Source organism: Egretta garzetta, unplaced genomic scaffold (genome assembly GCF_000687185.1).
Source record: "Egretta garzetta isolate BGI_Z169 unplaced genomic scaffold, ASM68718v1 scaffold259, whole genome shotgun sequence".
Taxonomy (NCBI): Eukaryota; Metazoa; Chordata; class Aves; order Pelecaniformes; family Ardeidae; genus Egretta; species Egretta garzetta.
In genome coordinates, this window is record NW_009260770.1 from 341,961 (window position 1) to 355,026 (window position 13,066).

Below are 13,066 nucleotides of genomic sequence, written 5' to 3' on the forward strand. Positions count from 1 at the left end.
AACCCCATGCACCAGTACAGGCTGGGGGCTGACCTGCTGGAAAGCAGCTCTGCTGAGAAGGACCTGGGAGTCCTGGTAGATGACAAGCTGACCATGAGCCAGCAGTGTGCCCTTGTTGCCAAAAAGGCCAATGGCATCCTGGGGTGTGTTAAGAGGCCAGCAGGTCAAGGGAGGTTCTCCTCCCCCTCTACTCTGCCCTGGTGAGACCCCACCTGGAGTACTGTGTCCAGTTCTGGGCTCCCCAGTTCAAGAAAGATGAGGAACTCCTAGCAAGAGTTCAGAGGAGAGCAACTAGGATGATTAGGGGACTGGAGCATCTCCCCTACAAGGAAAGGCTGAGAGAGTTGAGCTTGTTCAGCCTGAAGAAGAGAAGACTGAGAGGGGACCTTATCAACACGTACAAATATCTTAAGGGTGGAAGTCACAAGGACAGAGCCAGACTCTTTGCAGTGGTGCCCAGCGACAGGACAAGGGGCAATGGGTACAAACTGAGACATAAGAGGTTTCAGTTGAATATGAGGAAAAACTTCTTTACTCGAGGGTGATGGAGCACTGGAAGAGGCTGCCCCGGGGGGTTGTGGAGTCTCCTTTTCTGGAGATATTCAAAGCCCGCCTGGATGATGTCCTGTGCAACATGTTCTAGGAGAACCTGGTTTAACAGGGAAGTTGGACCAGATGATCTCTGGAGGTCCCTTCCAACCCTTGCAATTCTGTGATTCTGTGGTTCTGTGATTTGCAAACCTGTTATCTCTGCCAGCCTGAACAGGATAGGGTTTTTTTTGACCTAGGAAGTGCTTCACTCCCCAAATACGAAGGTGGTTTGGGTTGGGGTTTTTTTTGGGGGGAGGGGGGAGTTTTTTAGTTCTTGTAATTATTTTTATTTTTTTTAAACAAAACTCTAGTAATGGTAGCATTTGTGTATTCAGTGCTTTATAAGGACCACCTGATTATTCATGTCTTCAACTACTTTCAGAATTAAACATATATGTTAAGAGAGACATGTTTGAGGAAAGGTTTTTTAAAGCTGAGAAAGTAACCACAGGAGATTGAATCAAAATAATAGTATTTCCAATTTACAGAAGTCAGGGCAACTTCACATTTCAGTTTGTGACATTATGTTCATAAGAACTCTTGCTTCTTTCTTCATTGATCAATAAATGTATCTTTTTGGTTGAGTTTTTAAATGCTTAAAAATAAAAACAATGCAGAATCCCATGCAAAAACACACTTATGGGTTTTTTTCAAATTCATAAGCATTGTGATAACTTTTAAAAAATAATAGTAATTACAGCATAACTCTTACAGGTCACAGGTGCATTTACAGCCTATTGTGCAAATGGACAAGTGAATGCCAATTACGGAGGCATAGGTAACCTGATTTTTCAATATCTGAAAGTGCTACGCTGCAGGAGCTCTGTCCTGATTGCTTTTGGGTCATATTAATAGAAATGCATTAGCTTAATATAATTTAAAACCCCACAGAAATGAAGACTAAACTGTATTATATGCAAATTACACTATATTATTCTCATTTTAACAGGTAATACACTTTGAAGTGTAGTAGCGTTCACTGAACATTTACTAAGCTACTATAAGTGCAAATTTTACCCTTTTTGCAAGTAAAGTCAAGTCCTTGGTTTAGTAGCAGGAACTCTTGATGATTCACAATTAACAGGCACATTTGATGGTATCATCATGTTTACTATAGCTTTAGTATACTCCTAGTGCCCACAATTAAGTGTCAATTATCAGCTTAGTCTAGCATAGTCTAAGAAAGATTTTAGGAAGAAAAGAGACTAATAAACATTATTTGAATTGCCATCTTGAGACATCTTTGCATTCAATAGCAGAGCAAATGAGCAAGTGGGTGTAAGAATGTTTAAAATGAGGATATGTAATGAGCAGCAGTTTTCAGGAATATTGTAAATAATTTATTTTTATAAACCAGTCCATTAAATCTGTATGTCATTTTTTCCCCCCTGTCATCCATCCTCTGTCCCCAAAAGTTAAGTTAAACTTCACTGAGAACTGAAAAGGACACATACATGTAAAATCTATACATGTGTGTGTCTGTGCATGCTTGTGCATGTGCACATGTGTGTGTATGAACAATATACACATACACACTGAGCTCCAAATCTGCCTTTTTAGCATTTTATGCAGAACATTGTGCACGTATGTACATTAACCTGTTATACTTCATGCTGCGTACCATCAAGCTTAATATCAACTTCTATGAATATATTCAGATAAGACATGACAAAGATTTTGAACAGTAACTCCAGCTTCATTGCTTCTGCATTCCACTGTTTCATTTGCAGCCTCAACACTACTCTTCCATTATAGTTATTGAGAAATTCTATCACAGTATTTCTGAATATTCTCATTTCAGCCCTTTCCTCCTCAGTAGTTCATTTTCCTTCTCCAAAGGCTATTTCTCCTTCTGAGAAAGAATTTATTTCTTTTTCCCAAAATAGATTTCTTAATATTGCTGATATTCCCGCTTGAAGTGGTCAGGGAGTAGGAAAATTGAACTATTTCACTAACTCTCCAAGTGCCTAATAATTAATTGGAAACAGCATAAAAAATGTTCAGGCTAATGAAGCTTCACAGGAAAGGTGAACTGAAGATGCAAAAAGAGAAAGGAATTGCATATTACAGAATCCATCACTTCAAAAGTTGGTTCTACTCTGAAAACAAAAGGCAGAGTTCAATTTGGAGTAAGAAAAATAAGATGGCTGAAGATGAAAAAGTGGCTAACATTGGAAGAGTCAACTGGACCCTTAAACATGGGAAAAGAACTGAAATTTTAAACATAAGAAAAATGTCTCTTCTGAGATGGAGAACGACCTGATTCAAATTGGACCATCTGATCCTGCTCTTGATTGTTCTCTTTGTTTCCAGTTATCATCTTTTACTTGGTTTGATCACAACAAGAACAAGTGGCAGAAAATGTTGCCTATCCACCAGGTGATTTAGTATATTTCAATCCCCAACAGATTTATCTGTCACAGAATACAGAGGATTGCAGTCAGTTGGTCTTCAGAAATGTAATGAAGACTGTTTTTCTTTGTAATAAGGAAGGCGTTGCATTGGAGAAACAATAAAATCAATTACATTAATGCTATACAAGCACAATAATTAGCTTAGTTTTTCACATTGTGTTTAACTTGCCCTTCTAAAATTACGATGCTCAGCTAAATTTCAGAGAAGTAAACTGAAATAATGAAAACCAATTAGTAGGATCATCTATGTAGGATTTCTATCAATCGTCTTATGATATAAGAGCTAAAATTCAGGCAGAGGGAGAAATGAAAAGATACAACAGCTCATCAGTGAAGAAAATAAACTCTTTCTCTGTGTACAAAACATAACATTAAAATACCTTTTCTAAACTGTTTTGTATAACATAGTCATCATCAAACAAATAAGCTGATCTGATAAGACACGAGAAGACCTAAGTATTTTCCAGCTTTATGTGGAAAAAAAGAAAAACCCAACCCAAAACTCCCAAACCACCAAACATCTATAGTTTAAAAAATGTGACATGTATTTTAGGAAATGTTCTGTTAAGAACATTCTACATGTTGGAGATGAGAAAAATGTGAATTTCAGAATATTTTGTCTAATATTATCTTCTCAGTTCAGACATTCATTAGGCTCAAAGAAATCAAAGACAGAAAGATTTCTGAATTATCTTATTTTCACTCAGATAATCTTTGAGTTTTATGTTTAAAAAGTCCTTTTAGTTCATGTTTAGTGTGAGATATATACATGGCTTGGGTCTCTGTATGAAGCTATCACAAAGACACTTCTGCCTTTTCTTTCGCACTCTGTCTCTCCCCCTGATTTTTTTTTTGAACCATTTAAGCACTTATTTTCAAATAACATTATTTTAAATTGTATCAAGTTACTGGAAGTTTAGGTTATAGGCTTGAAAAAAATGGAAATAGCTAAAAATTTAAGTCCAGCTGATTTTCTAGCTTTTTTCATCCTTCCATTTTTAAGTCCACATTAGTTTTTTAATTAAAAACTTTAAAATGAATGATAAAATAATGCACAATGTAAAAGAAAAGTTATACAAGAGAGGAATTGATCAAAACCATCTCCAGTTTTCTGAAGGTGACTTTTTCCAGCTCAGGGGGATTTCCAGGGAATCAATGGAAGCCTCCTCTGGAAGTCCTTTGAATGCTAATCCTCTCAGGACTTGCAGAGCATGTGCAAAGCGTGCAAAGACTGCTTCAAGTTATCTCATTTTACTAATCTGCAATGGAGAGCATGGCTTCCCTTTATAAAAAATTAGTATCTTCACCAAAATGTGGACTGAACTGCAGGCATTTTGCGGTAACAGTTCTACTTAAATCCTGGAAAGATTGCTCATGTGAGTGAGTTACTATTCATCAACAGGAAACTGGACCTTGGTAAGGGTTTTCTTTAAGAAACACTGAACTGGGAAGAATTATTTGCATCATAGATCTTACCCCTGAAACTGCAGACGATCAGGGAGATATTAGCTGTGTCTAGATCTACCCACTGACACACTTCAGAGCTCACTATATGACAGAAAGGTGATTAGGGTTGTAGTTTTCAAAAGCTGTTACAGTTCCCACCTATGTTGTGTGGTCAGGGACACAAAAGAGATGGAGGTAAGGGAAAACTAGTTTACAGCTATGCTAAAACTGAATGTGCAATGTCAGGTTGGTTTGGGTTGGAAGGGACCTTTAAAGATCAACTAGTCTAACCACCTTGCCATGGGCAGGGACGTCTTTCGCTAGATCGGTTTGTTCAAAGCCCCATCCAACCTGACCTTGAACACTTCCAGAGGTGGGGCATCCACAACTTCTCTGGACAACCTGTTCCAGTGTCTCACCACCCTCATCATAAACACTTTTTTCCTGATAACCAATCTAAATCAACCCTCTTTCAGTTTAAAGCCGTTACCCCTTGTCCTGTCACTACATGCCCTTACAAAATGTCCCTCTCCATCTTTCTTGTAGGCCCCCTTTAGGTACTAGAAGGCTCCTATAAGGTCTCACCAGAGCCTTCTCTTCTCCAAGCTGAACTGCAACTCTCCCAACCCTTCTTCATAAAGGAATTGTTCCAGCAATCTGATCATTTTTGTGGCCCTTCTCTGGACCCACTCTAACAGATCCATGTCTTGTGCTGGGAACCCAGAGCTGGATGCAGTGCTCCAGGTACTGCATAAGAGTGGAGTAGAGGGGAACAATCATCTCCCTTGACCTGCTGGCCACGCTTCTTTTTATGCAGCCCAGGACATAATTAGCTGTCTGGGCTGAAAGTGCACATTGCCAGCTCATATACAATTTTTGATCCACAGGCATCTTCTCCACAGGGCTTCTCCCAATCAGCTCATCCCCCAGTCTGTACTGATACTGAGGATGTATAAGTGATCGTATCTATGTGAATAATGTTTAGAAGAATAAAATTTTATTTATAGTCTTGCAAATGCTACTCAGTTGTAGATGGCTTACCATCTCAGTTCCTTTTACACAGGCTTAGATTATAAACCAAAGGCCATTAAATAATGGTCACTTTACCTGTGAAAAAAATTTAATGAACAGTTGTACCTCCATATTAATTTTGTACTCTACTTCTGTCAATAAGAGTGTTTTAAATAATCCAATTGGTTTTAGTTCAAATTTTTGATTTCTTATGTTGGCTTTATCTAAGTAATAAATGCTCTTCAACTTGATATCCTACTTGAGTTGCATTTTTGGTCATTGGATTCTAATACAGGATATGGTACATAAAATTATATTGAAACATTTATTTTTCTTGATAATTATTGTTATAACTGTTATATTGTTATCTGAGTTATGTAACTTCTCTGTAACTGGATGATTAGGCTGGAGGATCAAGCAAGGTACTGATTTTTATTATTTGAAACCAATTTTTACTCTCCCTATAAAAATGAGCTCTTTTGGCAAAAGGCTGGGCTGAGAGAATACAGATAGTATCAAGAAAAGTTGCAGTAGCACTTATTTCTGGTATAGTAGTTGCCCTGTCTCTGACACATATCACTTCACTTGCAATAGGCTGAATGTGAACACAGCTGAGTCTTTAAAATCACACCTGCCCATTAAAAAAGGAGTCTTTCAAAACTATACTATCTTCTCTGCAGAAACATCTAGAAAAATGAGATATCAAAAGTAAATGAAAGATAAGCTGCTCTGGAAAAAGACATGTTTTGACAGTATAAGAGCAAAAAACAATATAAATTTTTCCTCGGGTGTACTTTCAAACTTTTTTTTTAAATTAATGCTCTACTGTTTTACTGATTCTTTTTATTTTAAAAAAAAAACAACAACAAAATAAAAGACATTGTTGCCATGCTGTATAAAACAGAAGATTCCATGAAGGTATGTGCAATGCTACTCTGTAGTATTGTCCTGGTTTCAGCTGGGATAGAGTTAATTTTCTTCATAGTAGCTAGCATAGTGCTGTGTTTTGGATTTAGTACTAGAAGAATGTTGATAACACACTGATGTTTTCAGCTGTGGCCAAGTAGTGCTCAGACTACTCAAGGACTTTTTGAGCTTCTCCTGCTCAGCGCAGGTGCATAATAAGATGGGAGTACAGCACAGCTAGGACAGCTAACCCAAACTGACCAAAGGGCTATTCCATACCATATAACGTCATGCTCGGGGGGGTTAGTTCAGTCAGTCGGTCGCGGGCAGAATTATCGCAGCTCAGGCTGTGTGATCGCAGCTCGGGGGGAGTGATCGCAGCTCGGGACGGGCTGGGCATCGGTCAGCGGGTGGTGAGCAATTGCATTGTGCATCACTTGTTTTATATATATTCTGCATGTTCTCTTACCATTATTATTATTACTGTTGTTATTCTTCTCTCTTATTAAACTGTCTCTATCTCAACCCACGGGTCTTACTTTTTTTTTCTTTTCTCCGATTCTCTCCCCCATCCCACAGAGGGAGGGGGGGAGTGAGTGAGCAGCTGCGTGGTGCTTAGTTGCCAGCTGGGTTAAACCGCGACAAGTATTTTGAAACGGTGGAGTATTTAATTTAAATAATCAGCTGTAAGGATTACATGGGAATAAATTTCATGTTAAACTTGGATATCAGTGACACTGTCTGATATGGAGGTTTTGCTGTTTCCTCACACCATCATATTTTCAACAGTCATTAATCAGGACTGCTCGCATCTGTTTATTACTGGAATGCTTCAAAGCTATTTCTTGTTTTTGATATATTACCCAAATGACTATTGTTATTATCTGTGGGTTTTTAATATCAGCACTTTTAAGTCTTGTTAGGCAAAGGTCATTCTACCATATGAAGGTTGCAATAGTAGCATCCCACCAAAATGTCTTTTGCTGCTTCGTGTAATTCTTGAATTTCGAAAAGGTAACACATTAAGAACCTCCTTTGACACATTGACGCAGAACACCATGATGGTGTTCTGTTGGCCAGCAGAGACTTAGCAAGTTTCATTTAAAAATCTAGCTGCAAACCTAAAAGTTGATATGTATCTGAGCCATTGGTAGGCAACTGACATCTTTATGTTCCATAGCACTATAGTGTGAAAGATTAGAAATACTTTTTGTTTCTTATTTTATTGCCTTTAAAATGATGGGAAATGGGTCATGTTGTTTGTAACATTAACTCCATTACAGAGAATGTCATTACCAAAAATGATCTGTGATTATAGTCAGTTGTACAGAATGATACAAAATTTTTCATGCATAAAGTGATATTGTCCAAATGCTGGGGCTTTTTATAGTATTATAGTCAGTAATTTTTTAATCTCCTCTTTACTGAGAATTCCTTAATTTCATAGGATATTAGCATGAGGTTCTTTTTTGTATTTATGAGGACTTACAGTTTTTGAATACCAACCTGATATACATGGGAAAATGATACAGAAGCATAGTGCCAAAGAGCCCTCACAGGAAAAAAAGATGCAAGCAAGTCTACCACTGCCTAACTGTTCAATATTAAGAAAGTATGTCTCATCCCTTTGTTGAGTATTAAAACCACTGGACTATTAGGTTTTCTGATGCAGTGTTCCTTCATTTCTTCATCTCAGAGCTTCTCAACCTGACAAAAGTATTTAGTCAGCAATCGCAAGAGAAAGATGGTCTCATTTAGACACTTGGAGTTCATCCAATTTAAATATATAAAAGAGGGAATGCCTTGTAGCCAAGTGTCTGACATGCAGCCTCATGAACTAAAATTGCCTCAGACATAGGAGAGAATTTGAGGAGGTCTCCTATACTTCAGATAATTGTCCTAATTTCTGAGTTAACAGCAACTGAGGAGCAGTCTTCTACTGTTTTGAGAGTGAACCTCTGGAGCACCTCTCCTATGAGGACAAGCTGAGACAGTTGGGGTTGTTCAGCCTGGAGAATAGAAGGCTGCAGGGGGACCTGATTGCAGCCTTTCAGTACATAAAGGGGGCCTATAGAAAAGATGGGGAAAATCTTTTGAGTAGGGTCATCTGTGACAGGACAAGGGGTAATGGTTTTAAACTAAAACAGGGTAGATTTAGACTGGATCTAAGGAAGAAATTCTTTACAATGAGGGTAGTGAAACACTGGAACAAGTTGCCCATAGAGGTAGTGGAGGCCCCATCCCTGGAAACATTCAAGGCCAGGTTGGACGGGGCTCTGAGCAACCTGATCTAGTTAGCGGTGTCCCTGCTCATTGCAGTCGTGTTGGGCTAGATTACCTCTAAAGGTCCCTTCCAGCCCAAAACATTCTATGACTCTATGAAAAATGTAATGGCAATTTGTTGCTGTTCACTTTGTCAGTTTTGTAAATAGTCCTACCAACCATCCAACAGTCAGTCCTCTGAGGCACTCCTTGTAAGAGGTCAAAAATAATAACTGTTTTGAATTCTTCAACAGTGAGTATAGATGCAAAATATTAATTTAGTTTTTCTGCTATGACCTTATATTCTCAGGGAACTTCTTTTTTCACATGACTGTGCAGATTTCCTGCCTCTGACGCCTTTGGGAAAGCATTTATTAATGGCTTTTATGCCTTTTGAAAGTTGTTCTACAACTCTTTTTTTTTGGCCTGCCTTTTATATATAACCTGCTAGAGCTTTTTGCTCCTTTCATTTTCTTCATTTGCACACAATTTCACTATTTTTGAACGTCTTCTTGAATTAAGTATTCTTTATGACTCAACAATTTAATCATGCCAACTTTCTTTTGCATTTTTTGAAGTCCCTAGGCTATTTTTATGTAGTTACTTTTTTTGAAATTATATATAGTCTTGAAATTCTTGGCTTTTGTTCCTTCTACAAGGACATTGAATGCAAGTACATTATAATTTCTATGCTACAGCAGCTTTTTCGACAGAAAGATTTCAAATAGTTCCCAACTCTGTTCAGGACTGAGTTCTTATCTTTTTTTATATTTCCTAACTAGCTACTTCATTTTTATTTAGCATTATCTATATACAAAATAGTGGCTTTCTCCAGGGAAAAGATTCAACAGGAGTGCAAACAAACTGCATGAGAATGTTGATTCCAAGTCAATGAAAACAAATATTAATGTTGAATGGAAAGTTCTACTGTCTTCAATTTATAGAATAAATGCGTCTCATATTTAAACTTCCTCCGGAAAACAATTATAAGCCTAATGAACATACCATTTGAAAGTTGTCCTTTCAAAAAGCTGCAATTACAAAATATAGAAAACCCCCAAATCTCCCATTTTACCTGCCTATGAGTTTTCAGCTGCCTTCCACAGAAATTCATCGTATTATTTTGTTTTCAAAATTACTTTTAAAAACATCCCATGGAATATTATTTTACACTTCTTTCCTTGAAAAAGGAAATCATCATACATGTTTATCATTTTACTTGGAAACCAGACTCTGTCATTGTTCCTGTTCACAGCCTCTATAAACATAACTGCAGAATCCTGAGCACATCTTGTTTTTCTTTGGGGTGGACAGCTCCAGTGTTGAGTATCCTCTGATATTTGACAGTGTTGTACCTGCCATGGTGGGAAAGGGTAAGTACAGGGAGAAAGAGGAATGACTTGGAGCAGTGGCACAACTACCTAAACCTGTTTTGGACAGTTTTCTGATGTTGATGTGATTTTATAATTTTAAACAAGTTTTAAACTGTCACACAATGAGTTAAAGTTCTGACAATCAATATAATTAAGACAGTCAATATAATTAACCCTGAGTGGAATACAAGTAATCTAGGTATGAGTGAAAGAGAAAAGGGGAAAGCTCACTTGCCGTGTAGGCATGCTACAACACCATTAGTGGTTAATCTTATCTGCTAATGGGATGGGGGGGAAGGTGGAAGAGGAAGTGGAGGACTAAGAAGGAAGAAGTTAAGCCCGGGAAGAAGAGGGGATGGTGGGATTTTGGTTTTGACTTTGTTTCTCACTGTTTTACTCTGATTTTAATTGGAAAGCAAATTAATCTTCCCCAAATCAAGTCTGTTTTGCCTGTGACAGTAAGAGATCTCCCTGTCTATAACTCAACACATGACCTTTTCTGTCTTATTTTCAGCCCACTCCCTTTTAAGGAGGGGAAGCATGAATGTGGCTGGGTGAGTGTCTGGCAGCCAGCCAATGTCAAGCCCATCATGAAGAGGAAAAAAAGACAAAAAGCTAATGGTGTGACTTATGAGGTCACTGTGGGAGATTGAATAGCCAGCTAACTGGAGACTGAACAGCCAGCTAACTGTCTCAAAGCTTGCTCCTTAGCGTGGCGATGTGCGAAGATCAGCATTGCTGCAGGCAAGGTGGTTTGCAGGCTTGCTGAAGCAGCTGACACCCAGGCAGGGCCACCTGCCTACCAAGGCTTGCAGTTTGCTGCCACTTAAAGCATGCAAGCAAAACCCTGCCCCTGCCCAGCAACAAGAAGGCACGCAAACAGAGCCCGCCAAAAGTAAAGCGCGCAAAATGTGTGCGCGTGTGCTGGACTGTGCTCTGTAAAAAAGGCTGCAGTCTCAGACTGCGGGGGGACCTTGTGGGCGACCATCAAAGACGCCAGAGGAAGTTCACTGACCTTGTGAGAGACCACCGAAGATTCCGTGTGCGATCACCAAAGACCCCAGAAGCACAGACCCCCGGGGCACTGCAGATCCACGGTGGTGACTGTCTGCTCTCTTCTATCCGGACCTCTCACTTGATTTCTTATCTTTCCTTCCTTCCGTTCCTATTGCTGCTTTCTCTCTTTCCCCCTAACAATTAATAAACTGGTGGGCTTACAACATCTGACCTCATTTGTGTCTTAATCTTGCTTGAAGGGATTGAATCTGAAATAAGAGGTTGGTCCAGCCGCCCCTAGCCCCCCAGATTCATCTGAGGTTGGCTAGAAAGCAAGGGGCCATCCTCTCATCCAAACAAAATTTGATCCTAACAGTCACAAAGTGTTTTAAATGAAGTATTAACAAGATCTGATTATGTGGATATGCATGTGTTTATTAAATATGTTCACATAGCTTCTTAGCTTCATAAATATTCTTATTTTTCATAGGAAGGTTGTTTCAACACAGAGATAGTTAAATTACCTCCCCAACAGCATCAGCATGTGCAATTACATTCCTGGCCATGAACTAGAAGCTATATTTATAAGCTTACTGTCCTTACTACACTTTCATTTCTAAGTACATCATTACATATGCAGTACATTATCACATCAGAGGGAAAGGTCATGTTTTTAGTCCTTGACCCATAGACATGTTACAGGATGTACTGTTAATTTCCAAACAAGGATTTAAAAAAAAAAAAAAAAAAAACTTAAAAATCCTTATGCTGCACAGACCTCAGTGTGAGTTAAAGAAAAAAAAATAGTACTTCAAAATATAAAATGTTAAACAATATAGGAAAGAGAACCTCATCACTTTAAGTAGAGAAAAATGTTGTGTAATGTAAGTTGATTGCAGCTTTCATAATTGTACATATTCCACCTGTATTAAGAGTTATATCTAAGAGAGAAAAGACAAATCGACACTTACCTATTTTATCTGTTTTTTCTTGCTTTCTGTATTTTCTCATTCCTACAGGTTTGTTGTTATAAAAGAACATTACATTGAAGGCCTGATCTAAAACTACTGAATACTTTTTCTATCAGCCATGAGCTCATTCAGCAAAGCACTTAAGAACATAGTTAGATCCCATCATCATTGAATCAAGCTAGAGAAGATCACCCTGCAAAAGAGTAAAGGCTTGTGCATAGATAGCGATACCTTTATCAGTAAGAAAGAGAATGCTTACTTAATATCTGTTTAACCACACTTAGGAACAAGAGAAAACCCAGCTGCTTCACTGAATTATGCCCAAAATAATTCAAGCACTGCTTAAGATTTCCCAAACTTTTGTAAATTACATTTTAGCTCACTCATGTCTGCAATTAAACATGTAGGTAAGGACTTGCACATCAGAATCTTGTCCTGCTTTCAGCTGGGATAGAGTTAATTTTCTTCATAGTAGCTGGCATAGTGCTGTGGTTTGGATGTAGTATTGTAGTATAAAAAGAATGTTAAGGTTGATCTGTCATATCAGTGGTATTACAGTAAGAATCACCCAGATTAATGAAGAAAAGTTTTTGATGAAACCAAGCAAGTGCATCAGTGATGGAACCAGAACTGCCTTCAGTATGCAACAGTTCAACACCACACACCATCTTTTCTGCCCTGAAAGACTGTTATGACAGATGGAGCCCAAAGAAGGCGGAGCTACTGAATGCCTTCTTTGCTTCAGTCTTCACTGTTGAGGCTGGCTCTCAGGCTCCCCAGTCCTGGCAGGGAAGCGAGCAAGCTTGGAGAAAGGACGACCTTCCCTCTGTCGATGTGGGTCAGGTTAGGGATCTTTTAAGGAAGCTGGACACCCACAAGTCCATGGGCCCCGACGGAATGCACCCACGAGTGCTGAAGGAACTGGCAGATGACATTGCTGAGCCACTCTCCATCATCTATGAGAGGTCGTAGAGAACAGGAGAGGTGCCTGATGACTGGAAGATAGCCAATGTCACTCCAGTCTTCAAAAAGGGCAAGAAGGAGGACCCAGGGAACTACAGGCCGGTTAGTCTCACCTCTGTCCCTGGAAAGGTGA